This window comes from Microcebus murinus, chromosome 10 (genome assembly GCF_040939455.1).
Source record: "Microcebus murinus isolate Inina chromosome 10, M.murinus_Inina_mat1.0, whole genome shotgun sequence".
NCBI classification, from domain to species: Eukaryota; Metazoa; Chordata; class Mammalia; order Primates; family Cheirogaleidae; genus Microcebus; species Microcebus murinus.
In genome coordinates, this window is record NC_134113.1 from 25,239,793 (window position 1) to 25,267,081 (window position 27,289).

Consider the following 27,289-nt stretch of genomic DNA (forward strand, 5'->3'; position numbering starts at 1 on the left):
AGGTTGGTTTCTTTGAGGACTGTGAGGGCAGGATCTGTTCCAGGCCTTCCTCCTGGGCTCATAGGTGGCCATTTTTTCTGTGTCTTCACTTCATCTTCCCTCTGTGCACCTGTGTCCAAATCTTCTTGTAAGGAACCAGTCATGTTGGATTAGACCCCAATCATCTCATTTTAACTTAATTACCTCTTTAAAGGCCATGTCTTAAAAGACAGTTACATTCTGAGGTACGGGGGTTAGGACTTCAACATGTAGATTCTTAGGCAGACACAAGTGAGCCCATAACACCTAGGCTCCGTGGGTTTTATGTATATTTATATTTATGTGCATATTTCAGGGTGCGGTGGGGGGAAGTTACTAGAAACTTTTTTTGAATGATTCTCAGTGGTGGCAGATGATTGCTGTAGAAAAAATAACCACTGGTCTCATGTAAGCTCTCGTTTCAGAATTAAAACTAACTATGTTTTAGAAACATATTTATTGACGTGTCAAGAGGTCATACTTTTATGTTGATTTAAAAGTTTACAAAATACACAGAAAATGAGCATTTTTGTTTAAAAAGGGGCATGTACAGGTAGAATATTAATAAATCTCGCATAAATGAGTGGGGGTGCCATGCCACTCATGGCTTAAAACAGCTGTCACATAGCACCAAGGGTAGATACAGTTATCCTCATGTTACCAGTGAAGAACTGAGGCTCAAACAGGAGTTACAGGACTTTGATCCTCGATCATACCACTGAGGGTGAAAAGGCTAGAACTTGAGCCCAGGTTGCTCTGCGTTCCACAGACTTTGCCCCTGACCAGTGGGCGGAACTGCCCAAACATCTGAATGACGGTGACGCAGAGACCCAAATGCAGGCACCAGCTACCTCTGGGTGGTAGGGCGATGGGTGATTTATTTTCCTCTTGTGGCTTTCTGTATCTTCACATCTTTTCTAAAATAAGCATGTTTTGTAATTAAATGTAGTTAAATGGGCATATTTCACTTTTTACAAAAACTTTAAACAAAGAGCAATAATGCTGGTTCAATAGCAGGGTCTCCATTTGAGTCTTACCGTAAATTTGGTTTAACAGCCTTTGCCCTGAGACCATGAATCACATTCATGCTGTAACTTTCTGATTCATTCTTTATTTTGCTCCAGGTCTGGGGCAGGGTCACGTGGTCACAACCTGTGACCGCAGTGATGGGAGTCTGCAGTAGTTGCAGGTGTCTCGGGCTCACACCCCAGAGCTTGGATCTGGAATTCTCCTCTGGCTTTCTTCTCTGGGCCGATTTGAGGCAGGATAGGCCCAGTCCAGAGGTAGAAAATGTAGGGAGAAGCTGCTTTATCCCTGAGCCCCCTTCATCATCCTCGGTGCTTCACCATGTGCCCAGCACCGTGTGAGGTCCTGAGGTCAGCTAGGTGTGGGCAGCACCCCCAGGAGCTCAGGCTGGGGAGGACAGACCTGCAGGCAGGTGATGACTGTGCAGCGTGGCTGGGGCTGTTTTCCAGGGAGCCCTGGCTTCACGTGAGCCCCTCTCGAAAGAACTGACCCAGAGAGGCTCTAGACCAGAGGAGTGGATGTCAGCTACAAGCCTTCCTGGCCCACCCGCCTTTCATACCTATACCTGCTGCAGGAGGGTGTCTTGTTTGTAGGACTTTATTGGGAGAGGAGGGCAGATGGTATCAGTTTTCAAGGGTTTGGTTCACCTTTGGTATGCAGTTTGTATATGTATATTTATATTTCTATCTTCATGCAAAGGAAATACTAAATCATGGTTCTTTGACTTGACTCAAATAGAAGAAGGATGCTACAGAAAAAAAGGAGGAAGAGGGATGTTAATTGTCATGGCAACCAGCAGGTTTTTATAGTGGAACACTGCCTTTGTAACCCAAATCCATCACCTTTTTTCTAACTACAGAAAACAGAATGACGCAAACTCAAGAAATTATAGTACCTTCTCTCAGTGAGGTTTTATTTGCTTTTTGGAAACAATCTTGCAGTGATTTTAGTCCCTCCATAGAATTTCAGATCTGAAAGGAACCCTTCAAGTGCCCTAGAATTTTACAAAAGCCAGGCACTTATGGCTTTCCTGTAATTATTATTTGTCATCCCCGTTTCCCCACCACCACCAGCCTAATGCGTAAGGGACTTCGGATGAGGATGGGTGGACAGTTTGGCAGACATTTTACATTCTGTGGCACAGGCTCCTCCTTGGAAAAGTGTTCCATCTCATGGTTTGACTGTTTTTGCTGTTCGACCTTTGCCTTCTCGTTGTGTCCTCACCATCCAGCAGACGCTGAGATGCTTGGACTATCCCACTCCTGCCAGTCACCATGTAGGCAAGTTCAAAGCCCGCCTTCTGCTGTCTGAGGCCTCTTGCAGAATCGAACCCGTGTGGTTTTCATTTGGTTAGCTCTAGTGAGGGTTCATAGGCGGAAGGTATGAGGAGATCAGTGTAAGAAAAGAGCCCTTGTGCAAATAGGTGGAGTTTCACCAGGGGAAACAGGGACCTCCAGCGCCCCAGCAGAGTGGTTGGTTTGTTTGTTTTTCTGATTAGCACTTTGCATAGAGAAGTCGAGAAGGTAGGTTGCTTTTTGCTGCCCTCAACTGTCCTGGCTTGAGGAGCCCCCTTCACCTGGGACCACACCTGGAGTGAGTAGCAGTGGCGATACCTGTTTGCCCAGCATGTGGCGTGGGAAAGGTACTTTTTCATGTCACTGAATTTAACAATGAGCTCCTTGGAGCCCTGTGGTTTGGCTTCCACCCTCTTTCCCCCACCAGTTACCTGTTCTTCACCTGTCCACCAAGTCAGCAGTGGGGCCTGTGGAGATGCCAGGCCAGAGTCTGTTCATGAGCAGCACAAGTGTGGATCGAACTTGTAAAGATTCGCTTTCAGCCTCATTCAACACGCTGAGTCAGCAAATGTGTATTGAGCACCTACTACATGCTGGGCATCCCGGGGAACAAAACAGAACAATCCCTGCCCTCATCAAGTGTGTGTTCTAGTAGAGCAAGGCAGACAACCAGATCGTAGGTAAAATATACAGCATGTTAAATGGTGAGAAGTGCAACGTCGAACAATAAAGCAGAGAAGGGGTTCAGGGAGGCCCAAGTTGGAGGGAGAGGGAAGCAGTTTTAAACAGGAGGCTCAAGGAAAGCTCTTCTCTTAAGAGGGCTTTAAGGGAAGACTGAGGAAGTCGGCTACGCGGCTGTGTAAGGGAGAAGCACCAGGGAGGAAACAGCAAGAGCAGGCTCCCTGTGACAGGCGTGTGCCTGTGTGTTTGAGGCACATCGAGGAGGCCGTGATCTGGGGTGAGGTCAGCAAGGAGCTGAGCAGGAGGACATGGGCTCTGGGAGGGAGCGGGGAGGCCAGTTCTTGGGCTAGCACGTGTCTTGCAAGGATGTCCTTGGCTGCTGGATTGAAAAGAGCTTGTAGGTGGGCTTGGTGGGGAGTGGTGATAGTGGCTTGGACTAGAAGGAGCAGTGAGGGTGATAAGAAATGGTCAGGTCTTCTCACTGCAGGTTGTGTTGAAGCCTTCCTGCAGTGTGCTAAGAATTTACTCTGCATGGGCGAGGTGACAAGGCAGTATGGTGCCAGTGCTTTGGAGACAACGGGTCTGGCTTTTAAATCCTGGTTCTGCCACTTTCAAGCTATATGAGATCATCATAGCCAGTTTGCCCAGCACATTGAGTGTCCGTTTGCTAGTGTAGAATTTAAGCGTAATTCCTTCCTTATACAGATATGTTGGAGGCTTGTGTAAGGTCATACACACATGGTCTTCCCTGACCCACACCTGGCTTGGGGGCTCCTCCACCCAGCCTGTGCCCAAGTCTAACCTGAGCCCTCGTGTCCTTGTAACTTGTGGTTCACTCGTCTCTACCCAGAGGGGGGCAGGGATCACACTCCAGTGCTTGCCCATACTGCAAAACGAATGCTTGGGTCGATAGAGAGAGATGGAAGGAAGCAAGAAAAGAAAGAAATCCTGCATTTAGAATTCCATGCATTGATGTTAGTATAATATTTGAGTTCACACATTCCAACAGACAGCAGGGCTTTTCAGAGTTCAGTGTTTAAGTACATCAAATGATTAGTTAAGGCCTCATCGATGTTAGTTAATTTAAATCAGTCTAATTAGGGAAGATGTACTCTTATTTTCACATTTTAAAACTTCTCCCTGCATTCAGCTCATAGAAAAATATTTGTTCAAAGATGCTAATTGGTGTTTTTTACTTAGATGTTCTTTAAGAATAAAGATTTTGTTAGCAGATTTTATCAATATTCGGAGGTAATTTTTCCCTCAACATTTTGTTATGAAAATTTCAAACAAATTAAATACATACCAAATACAAAGGCAATAATTTTAACTAACACTGAGTGACGTTGTGGTGATTTAAATCACTCCTCGCAGTGTCAGTACAGCAGTGACTACTCCAGGGCAGGTTTTCTCTTGAGTTTGGAATGCTGCTTTTAATTATTGGATGATGGAAAGGAGTAATCCTAGTACAACTTCTCCCTGTTAGAACAATTCTGTGTGTGCCGCCTTTGTTTACTGCGAGACCCTTTGACCTTTGCCTGGAACTTCTGTGTCATTTATAGTGAAATTCAGTGTTGCGGGTTGAATTGTGTCTTCCCGCCCCCCTCCCAAAAGACATGTTGGAGTCCTCACCTCCAATACCTCAGAATGTGACCTTATTTGGAAATAGGGTCTTTACGGAGGTAATCAAACCTCTATAAAGTTTACCCTCAAGTTCAAATGAGGTCAGTAGGGTGGACCCTACTCCAACATGATTGGTGTACTTATAAAAAGGGGGGTTTGGACATAGCGATAGGCATGTACAGACGGATGACGCAGTGGAGACACAGGGTTGTGAAGACGAGGATTGGATCGATGCATCTACAACCCAGACTAAGAGAGAGGCGTGGAGCAGCCACTTCCCTGTGCCTTGGAGGCAGCACAGCCCTGCCGACACCTTGATCCTTCTGGCAGGCCTCTGGCTGCCAGAACTATGAGACAGTAAATGTCTGTTTTAAGCCACCCAGTTTGTGAAAAACGGACATAGGAGTAAGAGAAGCAGCATAGACAGACTTCAGTATGAGTTCACATCCTGCCTCTGCCACTTGGCAGCTGTGCAGCCATGATCACCTTGCATAATTTTTCTGAGCCTGTTTCTGCACCTGTAGAGAGAGAAGGGTACCAGCTTTCCCTGTGGATTGTTTTGAGAATGAGAGACAACAAAATGGGTGTAGAATTGTTTCTCGCACATAGTAGGTGTTCAGGAATCCTAACAAGTGGGCTGGATGTGATTTTGCTGGGGTGGGGGGTGGGCCCTGGCCTGGCAGGCAGAGGAGGTCTGACTCTCTCGTTCGAACTTCAGCTGCGAGATTTTCACCCAAGTGGTTTTTCCCCTCAGATGCAAAGCCGCAGATTGCTTTGCTCATGAGGGAGGACAGCATTTGGTTCAGGCATGAACCCTGTTTTCTTAACAAGGCACGGAGACCCTGAAAGACAAAATAACCTGTCCAGGTTCAGATGGTCTTGTTGGTTAGGCTGTTTGTTGTTTACTAGAACAACCAAACACCAAAAAATAAGGTTGTGTTGGGTCTTTCTTTAAAAAACAAAACAAAACAGCTTTATTGAGATATAATTTATATATCATACAATTCACCCATATAACGTGTGCAATTTAATGGTTTTTAGCATATTCACAAAATTGTGAAATCTTCACAGTTTTCGAACATTTTCATCACCCCAAAAAAGATTCTCATTAGCAATCTCTCTTCATTCCCCCTTTTAAAATCCCCAAGCCTGCACATCCATCCATCAGTTTACTTTCTGTCTCTCGGGTTTGCCGATTCTGGACGTTTTCTGTTAATGGAATCGTGGTCTTTTGGGTCTGGCTTTTTTCACTTAGTATAATGTTTTCAAGGTTCATTTATATTATAGCACGAATCAGTACTTTTTAATAGTAATTTTTTTTTAATTTCAAAATATTAAGTTGTCAGTACTTTCTTTTTAAGGTTGAATAATATCCCATTGTACCGATATACCACATTTTATCAGTCAGACATTTGGGTTATTTCCACTTTTTGGCTAGTAAGAATAATGGTGCTATGAACACTTGTGTACAAGTTTTTGTGTGGGTATATGTTTCTGTTTCTCTTGGGCATATACCTAGGAGTAGAATTGCTGGGTTATGTGATTCTCCATTTAAACTTTTGAGGAACTGCCAGAGTGTTTTCAGAAAAGTGCACCAATTTATGTTCCCACCACCGGTGTGTGAAGGTTCTCATTTCTCCACGTCCTCAGCAGCCCTTGTTATTATCTTTTAATTATAGCCATCCTAGTGGGTGTGAAGTGGTATCTCATTACAGTTCTGTGTTGATTTCTAACATTTCTTTCAGTGACAGTAGTTGTAGTCATTATATGAGGAAATAGGTAAAATATCTTTAGCTGAGAGGCTGGTATAATTAATGATTTCAAAATTAACTTCTATGCTTTGCCACGATTGCTTCTTACTAGTCACTTCTTGGAGCTGCTTGCCTAAAACCAGGCTGAAAAAGCTGTTGTGAGTTTGCATGGCTTGCCTTTGACTTTGCTGATGATGTTCGTGGTCCTGTGCACCGTGGGGTCCGGAGCTGGAGGGTCTTGGGCAGCAGCCAGCTTCTGGGTGGGTGTCACAGGTGCCCTGTCCTGCGTTGTCTTAGGCAAGTGGCCAGAGCCTTCTTTACTCATGATTCTCCCAAGCGGTCGCCACAGCTGGTGGATGCAGTAGTTGTTATGATTGAGCATGGCCAGAACTGGCTCCCGTCGCCAGTTAAGATAGACTCCACACCCTTTTTATAGACAAGCTACACGGGCAGTAAATTCTCTCGTAAAGAGCAGGAAGCCTAACAAAATGCCTAGCACTCTGAGGCCAGAAATAAATGCTGGTTGAGTGAATGAATAGCTCTGGCTTTGGGAACCAGACACCATTCTAGCTAGCATGGCAGCTTGAGCAAGCTGCTTAAATATTTAAGCTCTCTGAGCCCTGGTGCCTTATCTGCAAAACAGACATGGAAATGCCACAGTTGCAGGGTTCTCGTGATGATGTAAAAAAAAAAAAAAGTGCCTGGCTCGTGGTAGGCACTCAACAAATGTTAATTCTCTTTTCTTAAGTAGCTCTGCTATTAGTCCCAGATATTTTCCTCTACAGATTTAGTCCAGATCTAGATATGACAGAACACAGGATTGATTGTATTGTTTGGAATCTTCTTTACAGAGAAATAATGAGCTTTTGGCAAACATTAAGTATTGATGGAAATGAATATTGCAATTTAGTAGCTGCTGATTGACACGTGTTTGCTAAATATCTGCTCATATTTCAGAAATCTTGCCTAGTAGAAAAAAAAAAAATGAAAGGTATCCCCAGAACATTTTCACCCTCTTTGCCAGGTTATTTATTTATAAAATCATCTTCTTTGGAAAATCCCAGCTGAAAAATTTTTGTAGAACACTGGCTAGCTTTGGCTCAAGAGTTCAAGTTAGCAAGTTAGCTGCATGAAAGCTTAAACTGAAGTGGATATAAAAGGGTTAGGTTGTACCAGAAATCTTAGGGTTTTTTTTTTCTTTTTAAAGAAAGAGCTGGTCTTTTGGTCACTGGGTCTTTTTTTAGATCTACAGGGAAGTCACAGTAACAGGCTTCGTGTCTGATTGGGTTCCATGGCAACAAAGGGTTGTGACTTTATTAAAGGAGAGTTGAGCATGCCAAGAAAGATAAAAATCAGAGTATGGAAAATGTCCGGCCAGATGAATGTGTTTTTTGGACCATGTGCCCTGGAACAGAAAGATTTCCTGAGTCGACATGCGTCTCCATTACAGATTTGAATCCCACTGGCTCATCATTAAAGTCAGAGGGATCAGTGCTTATTTCTTAAAAAAAAAAAAAAAAGTCCATCTGCCTCTTTGCTTTTATTCATTCATTCATCCTTTTTTATGTCTTGGTATATTTTTTAAAAATCAAAACAGTAATGGTAAGTAGCTAAGCAGAGAGGATTCTGATTTTAAAGGTAGGAAAGAAATACAACACAGTCTTCTTCGAGAAACTGATTACAGCTGTTAAGTTCTGAGGCAGTGTGGGAGGGCCAATTAGAGGCAATTATAACTCGATTGAACTCTCTCTGAGTTAAAGCTCGCTGGGTGCTTTCCAAACCAGGGGGTTTTGTTTCCCATCCTGGTTTCTCTCTCTGGTGGGTTTGGAGTTTCTGGTTCCGGGCTACGGGTGGGGCCTCTGTAGGAGCAGCTCTCTCTTTTCTCCCAGCAGCAAGGTGCAGGCCGTTGCCACAACCGAAAATGTGTGGTTATTAGGGTTCTTTTGCTGAAGGTGCAAATGTTTGACCAGAAATGCTGAGATCTGAGAATTTTGAATCATCCAGTCTTCCTGCTTCCCCGTGCTGTAATTGTGTGGGACCGGGTTTACTTTTCTGTCAGGTGTGCGATTTTACATTTCTGCTCATACTGATACTGAAAGTGAAAGAACCTGGGGACAGGTTGATGTTGGACAGTTTTACTGTGTCGGTTATCCTTTAAGCCACTGGCACGTTCTGACATGCCCTCTGGGTTCAACTTCATTAGTCACTCATTCACGGCCTCATGGTGTATCCAAAACTTCACAGATATAGGCAGTATTGGTCTAAGAGGAGGGAATTAGCTCACCAGGTTTCGGGTCTCCCAGCTATCATTAATCAGCTGTAAATCCTTGGGGGAATTATTTAACTTCTTGGGCCTTGATTTCCTTATCTTAAGAATGAGTTTGACCTGAATTGGTGTTTCCTGAACTTTCCAGTTTTATAAGAATAACCTGGGGCATTGCTTTAACACGCAGAACCTCTAGTAGAGATTTCTGATTCACTGGATCTGGGGTGGGGCAAGGATGGCTGGGCCCCATCCAGTCTTACGACTGAGTGTTCGGGAAATACCAGTCTCGCTCAGTAGTTTCAAACTATATTTGCACATAAGAATGGGGTTGGGGGGAGGAGTAGAAAGGAGGCTGTCAGATGGAGATTCCAGGTTCTGATCCTGAGATTGCAGCCACAGCTTGAGAAACACGGGCCTGCACTGTCCAGTCTCGAAGATGGCTCTTCCCCATACTGCCCCTCGACTCCTCGAGCCAGAACCGTGTGTGGGTGGGAGGACCTGGTGCGTGTGCCTGCCCCCAGTGCTAACTCCAGACCCTGTATCGGTGTTCAGCAAAGTTATCTGTTCTAAACTCTCGGAGTAGTACAGTAGTGGACACCTTTGTTCACAGAATATTCTGTGCTGTGTTTCCTCTGGATAAGACACAGTATTTGCTAAGCATGGTTACTTCTGGTGTGCGTGAGGCAGTGCTAATGACATGGACATCGAATTACTTGTGGAGCTTGTTAATGTGTAGATTGGATTCCAGACCTGAAGATTCAATAATATTTCCTATACAGGCCCTGGGTATTAATCTTTTTTTTTTTTTTTAAATCCTAAAGGGATTTGTGGGTTGTTTTTTTTGTTTTTGTTTTCCTTTTTAGGGTTTAAGGCAAAAACTTAAAAACCAACCCCAACCCGATTTCCTGAGTAAAACTGAATTTAAGTGTAAATACACGTTTGGCACAAATGTGTCAAATCAAGCCACTTAGATTATAGAAAAGTCAGTAATACATAGACCAAGTGCATTAGAGAAAAATACTCTGATCTTCTGATAATATATCATGATTAAATCATTAACTGCTAAAGCAAGCGCATTTTAATGTATATCTGGTCTAAACAGTTTCTACTTGTGCCTAGTTTTTCTGTTTCCTGCTTAGCAAAGAGTAAATGACATTATTACATGAAGTGTTTAGTAGATCTGCATAAACCTAAATTACAAAGTCTCACTTTTTCCCTGTTAAGTAACTTACCCTAAAAAGTGCAAGTTCATTTTAAAAAAAAAAAATCCCATAGTACTAAAAGGCTTAAGGCAAAAAATAAAGTTTCTCTTTCTAGCTTCTTATCCTTTCCCCCAGAGATAGCAGTGTTATATATTTCTTAGGTGATTTTACAGAAGTGGTATCTGCACACAGTGCACATATCCATGATTTATTTAACCAGTCCTCTCTTGATACACGGTTTAGGCTCCTTCCAGGGGGATTTTTTTTTCCTCTACATTTGTTTTGCTCTGTAATACTGTATTGAAAATGTTTGTACATTTTTTATAACCATATATGAATAAATTTCAAAATCAAAACTGTTGGGTCAGAGGGTACGTGTCTTTTAAATAAGGATAGATGTGAACATGTTGTCTCCCAAAGATTGCACCAATTTGCAAGAAAAACTTTCTATTTTCAGAAGGCTTCCCCAGCTTAGTTGTCTCTGATGCAGCAGGCAAGCAGCTAACTACCCCTGTCTGCTTAACACATTGACAGCCACACAAAAAAATCAGAAACTTTTCCTTGGAATCACAGTGTTTTGTTATGAATATAGAATAAAAACTTTGAGTGTAATTTAAATGTAAGCATAAATAGAAAAATGAAATGCATTGAGTTCTTTTCATTTAATCCATGTTTTTAGAATTAAATTGTCAATTGTAACAATAAGAACATCAACAAGATTTTATATATGCTTCACGTGGCCCTGGGGTCAAAACTAGAGGGAGTTGAATACAACTCTCCATGGCAGTTAATGTGTTAGAACCTGAGATTCACCAGGGAAGAGTTTCAAAGATATCTAAGGCGTTCAGAGGGAGAAGAGAGAGGATGAGGAATGGCTTAGCAGTGTGTGTAGCTAACCATGAATTTGCAAGGAGCGAGTTTTGGTTCACAGGAGGTCGCAGATCCCGAACTGGGTTCAGAAGAAAGTTAAGACAGCCCTGGAGCACAACGTGATAGTGAGAAAATCCCGCTCTAGATCCCGGTGAACCATTTCCTGGATCTGACTTGCTCCTGGAGTAGAAGCCTCAGGGCAGTTTTGGGCGAAGCTTCACAGCCATAAGATGCTTTTGTTTTTAAACACCTCTAACGTGAGTCATGGTGTAGTTAGACTCTGGGTGTGTGTGTTTATTGTGTATGTCGAAGTCATGTTTAAATGGAAAGGGTTATGTCTCAGTCTCTCACTCAGATGGTACGCATCTCCTCAGCGTCTGAGGGACAGTCACGCCGGCCGGGAGCAGGTGGCGTGGGGACGTTGCCGGCTTAGTGGCAGATACCATCTAATCTGGCCCTCGTTTTGCCCCTGCTGGCAGAGGGATAGGCGAGGATCTTATAGACACACAAAAAAGTTGAGTCTGTTCAAGTCTGGGAAGTTCAAGCCCATTTAGAGCAGGGAAGAATTGGGAGGTGTCTTGAGTTTGTGAGTCAGTGAGGTGTCAGACTCTTAAAGGTGGCAAGAAAGAGGACAAATGTATTGTGAGTTTAGAAGGATTCACCCAGACTCCGGAAAGGTCTGGGAGCAGCAGGAACCTCAGGGTTAGGACTGCGTATGTGAGGGAGAGGTTAGCTGTTCTCTTCCTCAGCACTGAGGGACCAAAGTGGCCTCTCAGAGTGGTGATGCTCATGTCTCAGGTGGCCAGGTTGAAAACATCCCGAAGAACATCAGCTCTGGATTGAATCATTCTACACATTTAATCAAAATATTTAAATGAGCCCAACAATTAGAGAGCTTTGAGGCAATTGTCAAATAATTTTATGTTAGAAACTTTGTTGGGTTTTTGGGGTTTTTTTGGGGTTTTTTTTTGAGCTGTTTATGAGTGGACATGTAACATGTAGGCATGCTGAACTGGACTGCAGGTGAAAGGATTGGAATATATGAGGCTACCAGGGAAGGATCTAGAAGGAAGGTAGAGGTGATCTGGAACATGTTTTAGCAAGTAATTTGGAGATGAAACAAAATATCCAGTGACCAAGATATTTTCAGACTAAGAAGGAAGCTGTGTAAATAGTCAAGACAAGTTGGAACCCAAATTTTGAAGGCAAAACCAGAAGCAAAATGAATAAGCTTGGCTGTGTAGAATTGAATTATGCATGCCTTAGTGGTCAGTCAGGTTTTTAAAAATCATATTATAGTTTTAAAATATTCATTTTGATAGTTATAAATAGAATAAGCAAGATGAGCCTAGCAAAGAAAGTATATATTTCTTATACACAGAGTGTATTGTTGACTTAACATTTGGTTCAATGCAAGATCCATTTGCTAGAATTCATTATTTAATTTTACTCGAGACCTTTACTTGAGCTGAGCCAGAGAATAGAGGCTATGCAATATTAACTCCGGGAAGCATTCTTCCTCTTAAATATTACAGTATAGTTTTACTCAGAGTAAAGTTCTGTTACTTTGACTAGGCTTTATGAGACTGACAAAATTTTCTGACTCTTCCAAACCTCATCGCCCTTTCCTCCCCCACCCCACCCCTCAACACAGTTAAATAAATACTGCTTAAACCACATGGCCGTTTTGAGATCTTTGCATTAGTTATTTAATGTCAATGGCAGGAAACCCGCGGTCCCCCAGAACATTCTGGCCTGAGTTTTTCATATGACTTGTGGCAATTCAAATATTTGAGGATCTATGTGTACCAAGAAGGTCAAAAGGAATTTAAAGATGAGTGACAGACAGCAGGAAAGCTTGTGATCTGCTGCAAGAGTTAAGTACTCAATTATTATAATGCAAAGCAGTATATGATCACGGAAGGGCAAGAGGAAAGAGTTAAATATCATGTGTCTGCCATGACATCAGGGCCTTTTCTGATCTCATTAAATCTCAAGAGGAATTTCCTTACATGAGACCAGAGTCTCAGAAAGGTTCTTTTACTTGCCCAAGGTCATAAAGCTATAAAGAGGCAGAGCTTAGATTTAATCAGGCCTGGCTGACCCTAAAGTCTGCACCTGTCCTCTGGGGGGGCGGTGTATGTGGCCACGGCACTGTCACTGATGGGCACTCTGGGTGTTTGTCAGGACATCTGCGTGTATGTGTCCCACGGGAACCTCAGGTTCATCCTCCAAATCCTTACCTGCTCTCTGGCTGACTGCGTCCTCGTCTGACAAGTCTTTCTTCCTACTTCACATCGACTGTGTCCCTTCTCCCTTCCTCTTCTCTCCCTCGGCAGCCCCTCCCCGCATCCTTAGCACCAAGTACTCTCCTGGCCCAGATCAGTGGCTGTCATTGTGTCTCCCTCGCTGGCCACTGGGCTGGGAGGGGGCTGTGCCTGACACACGGAGGCACCCGGGACCTTCTGTCTCGTGAATGAATCAACAGAGGAGAGAGTCTCCTGACTCTGCTCCCTGCCCTTGTGCCGCTTCCCTCCCCTTTCTACCGGCCTTGCCTTCATTCATGTTGGTGTTTCTTGTGCTCAGCCCAACGCTTCGCCTTTGCCCTGCCCAAGCGCAGGGTTTGTGGAATTGAGCCCGTTTCCCTATCGGTAAACAGGGGCTGCCAGACAGAATGTCTGTCCCCTTGCCGTCCCAGAGCTGTGGGATAGCAGGCGCCTGCTCTAGTCGGCCTCCCTGCGAAGACACAACGTGGATCTCTTCTGCTGGCAGCACAAAGAGCCCATTTGTCCAGCAGCGTGTTGAATGCAGTGCATTATTGCTGGCGTCTGACTTGGGTACAGTGCAGGGCGTGGAGTTTCTCTGAGACAAACACAGGAATACCCCGAGATAATGTGAGCAGTATCTCCAAAGTCCAGGGTGAGTCATATGGTAGGTGCTGTGAGGAATATCTGGCCTGTGAGCCTTGCAGACTCAAATGCCTCTCGGGCAGGAGGGCGAGCTGGCTGCCGATCGTGGTGCGCTCCCTGATCCGTGGCGTGGCAGTTGGTAAGTCTCTTCGCCGCTCTTCCATGTCAGCCGGAGTGTGTAAATATGTACGGTAGAGCTCTGTGGTAATTAATACCCTGTGAGGTGCTTGAAAGAAATACAGACTGTAGGCCTGGCGGGGTGGCTCAGGCCTGTAATGCCCGCACTCTGGGAGACCGAGGAGGGAGGATCACTTGTGATCAGGAGTTTGAGACCAGCCTGAGCAAGAGTGAGACCTCTTCTCTGCTAAAAATAGAAAAATTAGCCAAGTGTGGTGGCATGTGCCTGTAATCTCAGCTACTCAGGAGGCTGAGGCAGGAGGATGGCTTGAGCCCAGGAGTTGGGGCTTGCAGTGAGCTAGGATGATGCCACTATATTCTAGCCAGGGTGTCAGAGCAAGACTTTGTCTCAAGAAAAAAAAAATACGAACTGTTTTCTGCTCCTAATAGTTATCTTTGTGCTTGCCTAAATCCCTCTAATTTCTCAGTGGGTTTCTTGGTATTTAAACTGCCTAAACTCCCAGTGAATCACTAAATTCTTTTATTGTGTGGTCCTTTTAAAAATGTCAATCCAGCATGAGTGATTTAAGAGAAGGACAAATACCCAGGTTTGAGTGTCCTGGCTGCTTGTTGGAGAAGAGCCAGTTCTCCTCCTACTTCCCTGTGAGCTGCAAAGTAATCCTGGCCTAATGGGGCTCTGAGTTGGAATCTAACTTTGTACTTTAACATCCAGTCTTTTAACAAGTGGGCGCGTTCGAGTCCTTGCCTGGAAACCTGAAACTCCATAAAACTGACTTAGTGTGACACTGTCTGCCCACCATGGGGAAGAAGGGTGTGGTGGCTGCCTCGGAGCCGTGGGTCAGGAGAGGAGACAGCTGTGGAAATGCAGGGTGCGTCTGATCAGGGCTCCTTTGACCGTGCTTGGACACCCACGGTGGGATGCACTCCCTGTGGGGTGCTGGAGGTTCCAGCTCATCTGAATTCTGTCTTGGGGAGCTCTTGCTCTCATGGGAAATCTATATTCAGTTTGTGGCTGTCCTTCTCATGGAAAACTTCTGTATATTGCTACAAAATACATATAATCTTTCCTTCCTTCCCTGGACATTAAAATATTTGAACACATTTATTAACTTAGGGTTCCCCCCCCCCCCCCCGCAACTAGTTTTGTAGCAAAGGTTGGTCTAGAATGTCGCAAAGGAGGGCTTACTGTTGATAACTATCCCTAGTCTTTAGAACCCAAAACAACTGGGCTGGGGGAGGGGTGGGGAACATTTGCTGCTTGTCCTCTGATCCCTTGCTTCTTGGAGGTTAGATTTCTATTATTTAAAAAAAAATTTTTTTTTGTTAGGGCCAGTCGTTCCAACAGCAAAGCATCTTACAGCCTCATAACATTGTGAGTGCAGCAGTTGACAGCCTGACACACTGGGTTTCACTTGGAATGAAAGGGACGATGGCTCCCCAAACTACTAGAACTCGGCTTGTAAAACAACTAGAGCTGCCATCTGTGTTCTGTGCCAGGCTGCTCAAGGGATGTAGGAAGGAGTCTCCTCTGGCCAGCTGCTGGTTGACGGGCTGTTCTGGAGAAGCCTTCACAATGCCCTGGTCCCTCTCCCCCAGTCAGCCTATGGGGTGGGTCATTTTTTTGCTGCGGGATCTTCACCCTTGCCCTGGGGGAAAATGCTGGGCTTTCTCCTGTCTGCATCCTTGACATTCCTGGGTGCAAACCGGAGAGGATAGGGATCCAGGGAGACACAGTGCAGTGGTAGCCTGAGGGCCTTTGAGACCAGGTCACAATTTAAGTAGTGCCTCAGATTTAGATTTTAACTCTCATACCCAGAGAATTAAATATAGAGCCCCAGAGATAAAGCAATAGGATTGAAAGAAGTCATTCCTTCTACAACTTCAGCTCAGGCACATACATACATTTAGTTTATTTTACTGTGTAATTAAATATTACTCAGAGAAGGTATGCCATTAAAAAAAAAATGACATGAAATACCCTGTATGTAAAACCCAGGGTAAGAAGTTGAACTTGACCCTGTGACCTTCATCCCTGTTTGCATATTCCTCCATCACAAGCCCTTTATCATTGCTGTCCTTAAGTTTATATTAACCATTCCCTTGATTTTTTCTGTTTACCACCTATGTGTTCGTACCTAAACGAGAGTTTGCCTGCATTTGGCCTTTATAAAATGGAATTCATACTCTGTTCTTCTTCGACTTGCTTTTTTTGAGATTTACCCTTTTAATTCCTGTAGCTCTGGTTTATTTCATTCCCCTGTACAAATAAACACAGTGTATATACATCCATTCTATTTCCCATAGGCCATTGGATTATTTGTGGGGTTTTTTTGTTGTTGTTGCTTTTGTTGTTTTTCTTTTGTGAACAATGCTGCTATGAATATTTTTAATGCACTCACCTAAAGTGGACACTTGTTCCTCTAACCTAGGGAGTGAATTTCTACGTCTTTAGGGCATGTACATGTTTAAATGCCTGTTTTTAATGTTTTAAGAGTGAGTTAAATGCAGACTTTCAAATACATTTTGTAATCCAATTTTAGCATTGCTTCATTTTCAAATGAATCCTAGAGCCACTAAAAAAATTTAACCCTTTGCACTTGCTTGCTTTTTTCTCATTATCCACTCGACATTATCCACACTCGACGTCCGAGTGCAAAGGGTTAAAAAGTGAAAGTAGTCCTGTCCTGCTGTGGCTTCTGAGAAACTGACTTCAACCTCAAGAAGATAGTGTTACTCCTTTTTGTAGTTGTTACAGAAACTATTTTTGAAGGACCAAACCAAACTTTAAAACCAGAGAATCACGGATAAAACAGTCTAGTTCTCAGGGGGCACATGCAGCGTATGCAGTCGGTCGCTAGGTGAACCTGTGTGTCTCTTCAGCTGCCCTGGGTCGGCCCTCACAGAGTTGGCCCTCAGTATGCGTGGGTCCCACGTCCCTGGAGTCAACCAACCTTGGATCGAAAGTACTCGAAAAAAAGTTTTTGTCTGTACATTTTTTTTTCTTGTCATTATTCCCTGAGCAATACAGTATAACTATTTACATAACATTTTATTGTATTGGGTGTTATAAGCAATCTAGACATGATTTAAAGTATATGGGAGGATGTGCATAGGTTATATGCAAATACTACACCATTTTATATCAGGGACTTCAGCATCTGCGGATTTTGATATCTTCAGGAAGTCCTAGAATCAGTCCCCCACGTGGATACCCAGGGGTGTGTGTGTGTGTGTGTGTGTGTGTGTGTGTGTGTGTGTGTACACACCTATCATACACTGCCATGGTCAGCTCCCATAGATGTCCTTAGTGAAGAGTCTGTATGGGAAACATCATTGCTCATGATACACAGAATCAAAGCTGTGAGCATTGGGAAACCCAGTTTTCAGTGAAAATGTTTCAGTAGCATTGGTCCCTTAAGAAAATGGTATTTTGTGAAGTTAGATAAGAAAGTGTAATGTTATTATAGAGTGTTTTTTATGGGATTTTCACTTGAAAACTTATATTTATGACTTGGCAAGTCTAGCTAAGTTGCATAAATTTTTTTTTTTTTTTTTAGAACTACCTTTTAAGACATGTTTTATTTCCTTGGGAAATTTGATTTAAAAGTTCTCTTTTCAGTAGGGAGTTTTCCCTAAAAGTAATTGCATAAATGAAATCATCAAGTTAGTGTGAGTTACAAAAATGCTTACTGTCCTGGAGGCCAGTTGTTTTGCTACAGTTAGTGAAATGATAGGTACTCAGAGGAGAGAGGCGGTGTGCTGATGACACTGTGCAGATATTTGCATATTAGTCTCACTTTGAGGATGCAGGCACTGGGGACTTTTTCAAAAATATGAAAATAAGGTGAATAAAAACAAAAACTATATCAAAAAGAAGATATTATGAAAACGAAGTGTCTCTGTCCCCAGATTCCCATTCCTATTCGCCACAGGCAACTACCACCCACAATTCTTAAGATTCCTTCTAGAAATTCTCATACACATAGCGTACAGTGGTTTACATCGATCATAAATCCCCCCACCGCTCATTCAAAGCCCAAATGAGCGCTCGCTGCAGGCTCAGCTCTGCATCCTGCTTCTCTCTCATAACAGTTTAGCTTGGATAGCTTCCCCTGGTAGCCCATTCAGACTCATTTCCACTTCAGTTGCCGCATCATTTTCCATTGTACAAGAATTTTTAAGGTGATTCCCTATTGATCATGCTGTTTCCAGAGTTGGAAACACGTGGCAGTCGTGGTGGTGGTGGCAGCAGCAGCAGACTCTCATTTTTAGAAACAGCAAGAAGAGTCAGGAGAAAGGAACAAAAGACCAGCAAATACTGTGATCTCCATTTCTGTTCTTTAAATCTAGAGTTTTTGGGGGTCTTGGTTTTTGGTCTTTGGAATTTTTGTGTGTGTGGCCTATTTTAAAGCGTTTTGAAAGAGACTGTGATATTTAAAAATCTGAGGAAAGGGGATGTATTTACAACTTAGTGGCTAAAGAAGGTTCCACTTCTCTTGTCTCCTACCTCTAGTGCAAACACACCCTCTAGTAACTGGATTGTTTGTTTTAACCTGGTTAGCAAACCCTTCTTACGATAATCCATGTAGTTAGACATGGAAGAGTTTCATTATACAGAGCTTATCACGGCATTAATATTCTCTTAGGATGGTGTTTGCAAACACTGTGGATTGCCTTTCCACACCATCTGCCTTCCCTTTCTACCTGACTGGCAGAGCCTGTTCCTGGAGCAGAGGCTGAAAACGTGAGATACAGCTTCCCGAGCCTCCCTGGCGGCGAGGCCGTGGACGTGGGACTTGGCCCTGGCCAAAGAAGCTGGAGGAAAAGTCTGCTGAGGAGTGTCTGGAAAATGTTTTCCTATCTAATAAAATATGAAAGAAGTGTCCTTACCTATAGCCAGAAATTGTCTACATGTGATTCCTAGAACTACAGTAGCTGTCTTGCCTCCATGTGGCAATAGCAAACGTCCTGAGGCCAGTGGAGAGAAAAAATGGAAGGAGCTTGGGTCTTTGATGTTTTTAATTTAAGCCACCAAATGAGCCTTGTCTTCTGATCTTTGTTTATGAGATCATAAATGCCCTTATTACTGAAACTGATTTTATTCATTTATTGAAGTTATCCGTATCAGTTACCTGATACAGAATTTTACCCGGGGGAAATGATATCTAAGCCAAGTGACTCAGTTAAAAGATATGTGAGTGCCTGCTGTGTTCAAGGAGCTATTGGTAACTGGCTCTAGGGCTGCAAAAAAAAAAAATTAAGTGATATCATGAGGCAGTAAAGGGTTTCATGGGGAGGGACTCAGTAAGAGCACCAGGAGCCCGGAGTAACCATTGATTACTAGGTTGGGGGTGCTCAGAAATTACCCCGTGAGGAAGAGGTTAAACTGAGTCAGACTCTGAAGGAACCCCAAGGTTTTGGTAAATAGAAAGTCTGGGATGACATTCCAAGAAGCCAGAGGTTTCAGAAAGAGCACAGTCTGTAAAACTCAGACCTGAGTCCAAAGCCTGGCTTGTCACTCCCTGGTTTGTGACCTTGTCAAGTTCCTTGATTTCTTTTTTTTTTTTTTTTTGAGACACAGTCTCACTCTGTTGCCGGGGCTAGAGTGCTGTGGTGTCAGCCTAGCTCACAGCAGCCTCAAACTCCTGGGCTTAAGCAATCCTTTTGCCTCAGCCTCCCAAGTAGCTGTGACTACAGGCATGCAGCACCATGCCTGGCTGATTTTTTTCTATATATATTTTTAGTTGTCCAGCTAATTTCTTTCTATTTTTAGTAGAGACGGGGTCTCGCTCTTGCTCAGGCTGGTCTTGAACTCCTGAGCTCAAGCAATCCTCCCGCCTTGGCCTCCCAGAGTGCTAAGATTATAAGCATGAGCCACTGACCAGCCTCCTTGATTTCTTTGATACACTAAACATGACTGGCATAATGGAGATGAGAACTCAGACAAAATATGTCAAAAATCTGTCATGCTGACAGCATGTAGCAGACACCAAGCAGATGGTGGAGGTGGAAGAGGCAGTGATGACTGCATGCCTGGGGACACTGGTGAGCAAAGGCGGGGTGAGCTAGTAGAAATGGTCTTGGCCCCAGTATGCTTGGTGTGGATAAAGTTCACCTGGATCAGACCATTTGGTCTAGGTAAGAGGGTGAGAGTATAACATCTGGACAGATACAGGGTTGGATCATGACATGCAGGTCCTTGACTTCCAGCCTCAGGAATTTAAGCCTCATCCCGTAGACAGCGAATGTGGTGACCATTGGGAGGAGCAATCTGGAGACAAATATGTTAGATCATTGCCGTGGTACAGATGTGCAGTCTAAAAGACCTGGCCCAGGTGGGCCTCTGGTGTTGGAGAGAAAGGAAGGGTCAGGTGCTAAGAGTTTCAAGAAAGAGAAAAGAACTTAGTGATGTGGGAGGGCAAGGGCGAGGGGGGACTTAGTGCTGAGTCCTGCATGGCTGTCAGATGTACGGTGCGAAATTCAGAACGGACTTGTAACACTTTCAGGGAATCATTATCCCAGGTTGGGACAAGAAGAGTTGGAAAGATTTATTGAAATTTCTGATGGAAGATGCTATGTAAGTGGAAAATAAATGATGTCGCCCAAATCTGTTTGTCATTTAGTTCTTGCCTAATTATGCTTATCACTTCCCCTCTGTTTTTGTATATAAAGTGGGTTCCTTTGAAGGATGTGCCCCTTAATAAAATAAATGTACCCTTGCCTCTGATTAGATGTGATTGAACACTTTGCGTCAGTCCTGTAATGTGGAGTATGCATTCGTTGGTGGTTGACTACACGTTTATCCAGGAAGAAAAGCAGCCAGGCAGATTGTTTCTCTGACACGGGGGTTGTGGTGTTTACAGAAATATTTGCAATGATCTTATTAATAAAACATCGGCCATGACATCTAAAGCAGTGAATGACATCAGAGTCATCAAAGTGTACCAATCAAAGACATTTTAGTTCATCAAGTTCAGGGCAATATCCTGGGCTGAATGAGGTTTCACAGTGTTCTCAGTTGATGAATCTGAAACAGATGGTCCTCTAACATTTTGAAATGCTGAATAAGGTGGGTCGGCTGAGTCAAATCAAGTGCACCGCATTGTAGATACTGTTATGTAGTTAGCAGCCCTTGGAGTCATATTAAGTGCATCCTCTCTTCCAAGGCAAAAAAGAAAAAGCAAAAAGAAAACCTCGTCATTCATATATCTTAGGGAACTAGGAGTGAGTAAAGCCTCGTAACAAAAGGCATTTTACCTCTGGGCATAAAATTAATGTGATTTCAAATGGTAGTTCTGTGATAAGCGAAGAGCAGGTGTCCCTGTCTGGGAGCTCTCTCAGTCTCGTTGGGGAGTTAGGGCTCTACGCCAGGTACAGACCCATGATTTGGTTTATTGCAATTCCCAGTAAAGAGGAAAAAAGCATCTGGCCCTGAAACTGCCTTCCATCCCCACCCCACCCTCACTTTGTTTCCTTTCACGAATCTAATTTGGATTTTTATTTTTTCAGACAGAATTTGAGTCATATAGTACCTAGTTAGACGGAGGAGATAGGGGTTCCACGGTGCTTTCCTACAGCCAGAAGAATCTGGGACATCTCCTGTAACTATGGCTTCAGTGAGAGAATGTTATTTGCATCACACATGGAGGGATTTCTCTTTAGTCTATAAATAAAAGACAGGAGGAATCGCGCCCTTCAGGGGAATCATCTTTAACTCCTGCCGCCTCTTCCGTCCTAGGTGAAAGCCTTGCCCTTAGTAATCCGTCTGGCCCCGCGGTGGAAGGCACCAAGGCTGTACCAACAATTAGAGTTTGTTTGGTATTTTAAGTCCCCAGAAGAGAAATGGGTGGAGATGGAATAAATTACCAATTGTGTACTTATGAGGCAAAATGCCTGATTTTCCATCATGTGATGGATATTATTTTAGGTGAGAACCCAACTATTCTTAGCTTCAGATGATGTATAAAAAAAAAAAAAGTCGGTCCAGTTCTGTGATCTCTGCCTCCGTGAGAGGCGCACTCCGTGCTGGCATGCAGTGCAGCGTGAGTATAGAGTCATATCTTGGCCAAATTGTACAACTTCATTGATGAATCAAATTCAAAATCCCTGTATACAGTATAATTACAGCTCTGTATTTTTTTAAAAAAATGTTAAGGGTCTAAACACTGTCTATATTTAAGATAGGGTGTTATGAGTTCTTGTTCTTTTTGATATTCCAACTTCTCTGTTTCTCAATATTTTATTTTTATATTTAAAAAAAACCCTGCCTGGCTAGGTGCAGTTGGCTTGTGCCTGTAGTCCCAGCACTTTGGGAGGCTTAGGCGGGAGGATCGCTTGAGGCCAGGAATTCGAGACCAGCTTGGGCAACATAGCAAGACCTATCTCTACAAAAAAAATTTAAAAATTAGCCGGCTGTGGTGGCATGAGCATGGTAGTCCCTGATACTTGGGGGGAGACTGAGGCAGGAGGATCACATGAGCCCAGGAGCTCAGGGCTGCAGTGAACTGCACGCCAGCCGGAGAGACAAAGTAAGGGGAAAAAAAATTTTTTTTAATAAAAATTTAAAAGCCCACCTACTTGAAAACTCTAGTTTTTTCTTGCCTACGTGATCAAGTGTCAAGCCTAGCATGGTTTGCAGAGCCTGCTGCAGGCTATCCGTGTTCTTCAAAGTCCCTTGCCTCTTCCCTTTCGAAATACCCTGCACCTCTTGCTTGTCCCAGCCCTCAGTCATACTCATTTAGTCATTCTCAATTTTAGACACCCCAAGCAACTATTAGTTTCCTAAATACATATGTCACTCTCTGCCTCAGTAGACATGATGTACTCCTTGCTAGGCTCTCTTGGCTGACATTTGGGCTGCCACCTTTAAGTCCAAGCCAGGTGTCACCTTCTTAGTAGCCTTCTCACTGGAGCCCCTGGTTACATATTTCCTCTCCTTTGTTCCTTATAGTGCTCATTACATTTTTTTATGATTGTAATTCTGTATGTCTCCCCACCCAGTGACCTCCTAGCAGAGCTCATCATTTTCCTCTCTCTGACTCCAGTGCTTTTAGCCCTGCTTGGCTCACAAAAGATGCCCAGAAAAATGTTTTTCCAGTGGAAAATCTGTATTTTGGGGGGCTTGGTTTGGAAACTAAATTAATCAATTCTATTAGCTATCATAAAAACAATTTGGTCTGAGTGAGTGAGTAAGCCCTAATTGTACTTTGTGTGCTTTTAGTTAAATCTAGCCTCATTGAAAAACATTGGCTTTCTAAATAGCTATTATGTAATGAAACAAGGCATTAGCAGCAATCTGGATCAACATGGTATTTAGGATTTTGCTGCATTTTGCAGAATTTAAAATGAAATACTTTGTATCTAAATCTGATGGATTCAGTTACACCACAGACATTATTGTTTTGCTGGTGTCCTATATGGAATTCCAGGTTTTTTTTTTTATTTGTACTTTTGTGTCCTAATAACAAATATTTGTACTAAAAACATATTTATGAGTTGGTGGCATGAAAGTTTCAGAAACTTTGAAAATGTTCAAGAGTTGACAAAATAAGTACAAGTTGACATGCTAATGAAATTAAAGTTTTTTTTTCCTGCTAGAATTGAACAATACTATATGTTAATCAACATTCATTGAGTACTTGCAATGTTATTTTGTAGGTATTATAAAGATAAATAATTTTAACTCCTGCATTTTTATCTAAGGGTTTTTGCATTTTATATTTTACTGTTTTGATGTGTAACTTACTATAAGGCATATACATCTTAAATGTGTAGTCGGATGACTTTTACCTGTATAAGCACTGAGTAGCTACCACCTGGACCAACACTGTCTGCACCCCGGTGCTCCCTTGTGCCACCTTCTGGTGAGTCATTCTCCCTGCCCCTGTAGGCCTCCAACCACTGTTCTGGCCTCCATCTCACCTGAATCATATAGCATGCATGTGTGTGTTTGTGTGTGGTTTCTTTAAGTTTTACACACATAAGGTTCATCTGAGTTGTGTGTTGACAGTTCACTCCCTTGCTGCATACGGTTTTTGACTGTTTTTTGCTTAATTTTTACTTTGGTGAGTAAGAGTCATTACAAGCAAGGGTAAATATTCAGTTTGTGTTAGTTGATACATGGTAATAATTTCATTTATTAACAAGACTGTTGGCATTTTGTGTAGGGGCTTCCCAGCCTTACAGATGAAGTAGTGACAGACTGTTGAGTGTAAGAGCTACAGGGACCGTAGAAGTCGCAGAGTTCAGCCACCTTGTTTTCTCACATGAGGGAGCTAAGGTTTGGAGAGTTCACCAGAACCCAGGTCCCTTAATTGATCTAGTTCAGGTGTCTTCCTGAGGTCACCGTGCTGTGTCACAGTTCACATTTGGTTATGTGGATGGCCCTTTGTCAATAGGAACACAATCTTGGAAATTTAGAAACTTAGAAATCCATAATCAACAAGACTTAAAATTTTGACCCTTGCATGGCAAGAATTTCAGTTATCTAGACATTTCATTCACTTATCTATAAGTACTTCGCACTCAGTATAAATTAGACAATAAATTAACTGTCTATAAATTAGACAGTTCCATGACTCTGTTCATGGAACTTAATCTTAAATTAAAACCAATCCTTAAAGGAGAAGGAAGGGGAAAGTTCAGCCAGTACATACTTTTGTTACGGCATTTTCAGTTTCAATTCATTGTCTTCAACCTTTTATGTTCTCAGATGTAGTCCTTTTAAAGCCCTGATATAAAACACAAGAATTATTCTTAGGTTGGGAAGTCTTAGAGTAAGTTCTGACTCTGTGACATCTACAAGTAAAAAACTAGTCCTTAATCTTATACCTTTCTGCTAAGGTAATAATGATTCATAGAAAGTTTTATAGAAAGGATTTTGAAGGAGAGATTAGTAGACTCAGCAGTGGAAACTTAAATCCTTTATTGACCCACTGGCCAGGAAGTAACCATAGAACATTCTTCAGAATGTTAGAGCCTCCTTAAATATAATCAACAAACATAGAAACAAGTGGCTTATTTTTTTTTCTAATTATAAATCACTCTTTTTCAAACACTGTTGAAACCCGTTGGTCATGAAGTAAATTTAATGAGTAACGACTATTATGTTTTTTATATGGAAAAGCAGGAGAAACAGTACAGCAAACACCATCTGCCTTATTCAGGTTCAACAATTAAAATTTTTCTTATTTTCTTTGTATTTGTAATCTGTTTCAAAATAAGTGACATACAGACATCAGGGCACTTTGCTCCTGATAATTATCTACAAAGAAGGACTTTTTCTACATAATGACTAAAATTGAAATAATTAACAAAATTACTTATAATTTCTAATATGCAGTTGTCCAAAAAAATGAGGTAACTGTAAGTACAGTTATTGCTTATAGTAAAGGGGGAAGCATTATCTTACAAAACTCTGGTTTCCATTAGATATATATACATATGCACACATACATGTGTATATATATATTAGCAAATATGTACTTCTTAATGTGGGTCTCATTCAGAATTTGTAATATACTGCTTTATAGCACAGAGAAAGTGGTTGCATACATAGTTATTTGCTCTCCTATGATACTGTAGTTCCATTGTGAGTGTCGTATGGCACCTAAAAAAGCGAATGCTTTCAGTAAACAGTTTACAGTTCAACAAGGATGATAAAACGAAAGGGGATCCACTCAGCAGTATAAGAGCCCAAATGGATCAGGAAGGAGAAGGCGGCTTCGTGGAAGAGATTATGAAGGAACGGTAGGATTTGGATAAGACAGAGGCCTTGGAAATGCTATGCCCAAAAGAGACCAATGTAAGCCATGGGGTAAAACAAAAAGTACAGAACTGTGTTCAGCGGACTCCAGTGCTGAGATCCATCTGGGGGGTGGCAAAGGAAGGAGGAAGACATCAGATAGTTGAAATAGGAAAAGTTTTCAGGGCTTAAGTACCAGCAGGAGTAGGAGCCCAACTCCTTTATTGGAGGAGGACAGTGGTGCATCTTGAGCAGTGTTGCAACGTGACGAAAGTGGAAGTTTAGAAGATTAGTGTGGTGACTTTCTGTAAACTGGATTGAAGGAATAAAACAGTAAAACCTGGTTAAGCTATTGCCCTTTGCCCTTTGTATAGGTGAGAAAGGAAATGAGGATCTGGGTTCAGGTAGGCGGACCTGAAGATAGCACGGAAGGATCAGTCTGGAGAGAACTTACTGGAGCAAGAAATAACAGAATTCGGTGACAGTTTTGAGTAAGAGATGAAGGAAAGAGACCCTGGGTAAAATGGGAGAATGAGGCCATTGATACCTAAGTTCATGGAATTAAGTATAACGTCCAACAACACCCCACATACTGTCTATAAAAACAAGCTTCCATTCTCTCTCTCTCTCACCCCCCTTTCTCCTCCCTTCCATCTTCCCCCTCCCTTCCACCTTCCCCCTCTCCCCTTCCACCTTCCCCCTCTCCCCTTCCCCCTCCTGCTCCTCCTTTCCTCTTCCCCCACTTTTCCCCCTCTAAACATGGGGGTCTCACTATGTTGCTTATACTGGCCTGGGCCTCCTAGGCTCAAGCAATCCTCCCACCTTAAGCCTCCCAAGTAGCTGGGACTACATGTACATCTCACCACTCCCAGCTCTGCCAGGATACTCTCAAGACGTAGTTTAAGGAGGCTTTCTAGAGGAAGTAGCAAATTATAATCATTAGATACATTTATCTAATGCAATTTTCCCTTTAAAGACTTGAGAAATGGGACATGTTAGACATCTATCTTTAGGGTCTTAATGCAGAGTCCTGGTTTTACTGACTATAGCAACATATTAATGGAAGACAAATGACAATTATAAAAACATGAAGGGCTGGATATTGAAAATTTCAATCTTAGTCATTTGAGGTACTATACCTTTTTAAAAGTCATATAATTCAAATGCTAGATAAGGTCCTGTAAAGCAGTGTCCTAGCCTTTGGGGTATGTGACCACCTTCTAAAAATTGTGATCTTTCCTGTTCAGGTTTGTTGAAACTTGATCCTTAAGGAACCTCCTGGTTGAATTGGAGACCCTGTTTGTCTCTCTCCACTCCCCTTTCTGCATCAAGGTGCACACACAGGTAGCAATTGGGGCACACACAAACACTCCACGCATGCTGGGCCACCGGAGGCAGTTGTCGCTTCCGTTGGAAGAGCTTAATCATGGTGACAGCAGCATCATTCTTGGCTCTGGACGTCTCTGAAGTCCCCACCCATCTGGGTGTGTTAGGTTTAATAAATGACAGGCAGCACTGAAAGCACTTCACTCTGGGCCCTGTCACAAATATTAATTCTTACAGTCTTCACAGTCACCCTCTGAAGTAGATACTAATGTCCTTGTCTTCCAGATACGGACAGTGAGGCACAGGGAAAGTACCTTGCCCAGGGTGATACAGTTAACATGGCAGAGCTGGGATTTGAACCTAAGCAGTCTATCTCTGACACCTGTGCCTTTAACCACTGACTTATGCTACCACCCTGGCAGTTAACCTCTGTTTAGGATA

The 27,289-nt window shown here is 42.9% G+C and overlaps 1 protein-coding gene across 2 annotated transcripts in view; it reads left to right on the forward strand.

The window, feature by feature from the left end:
* TMCC3 (transmembrane and coiled-coil domain family 3) overlaps positions 1–27,289 on the forward strand; it is a 68,418-nt gene that overhangs the window by 15,372 nt on the left and 25,757 nt on the right. The window contains exon 1 of one of the 2 annotated variants that reach the window (XM_012775282.3): positions 1–13,780. This exon is cut by the window's left edge and continues 14,778 nt beyond it. The exons of the other annotated variant lie outside the window; for it this stretch is intronic. The gene's annotated coding sequence lies outside the window, so the exon portion shown is untranslated. The remainder of the gene's footprint in view (positions 13,781–27,289) is intronic. 2 annotated transcript variants of the gene reach the window in all.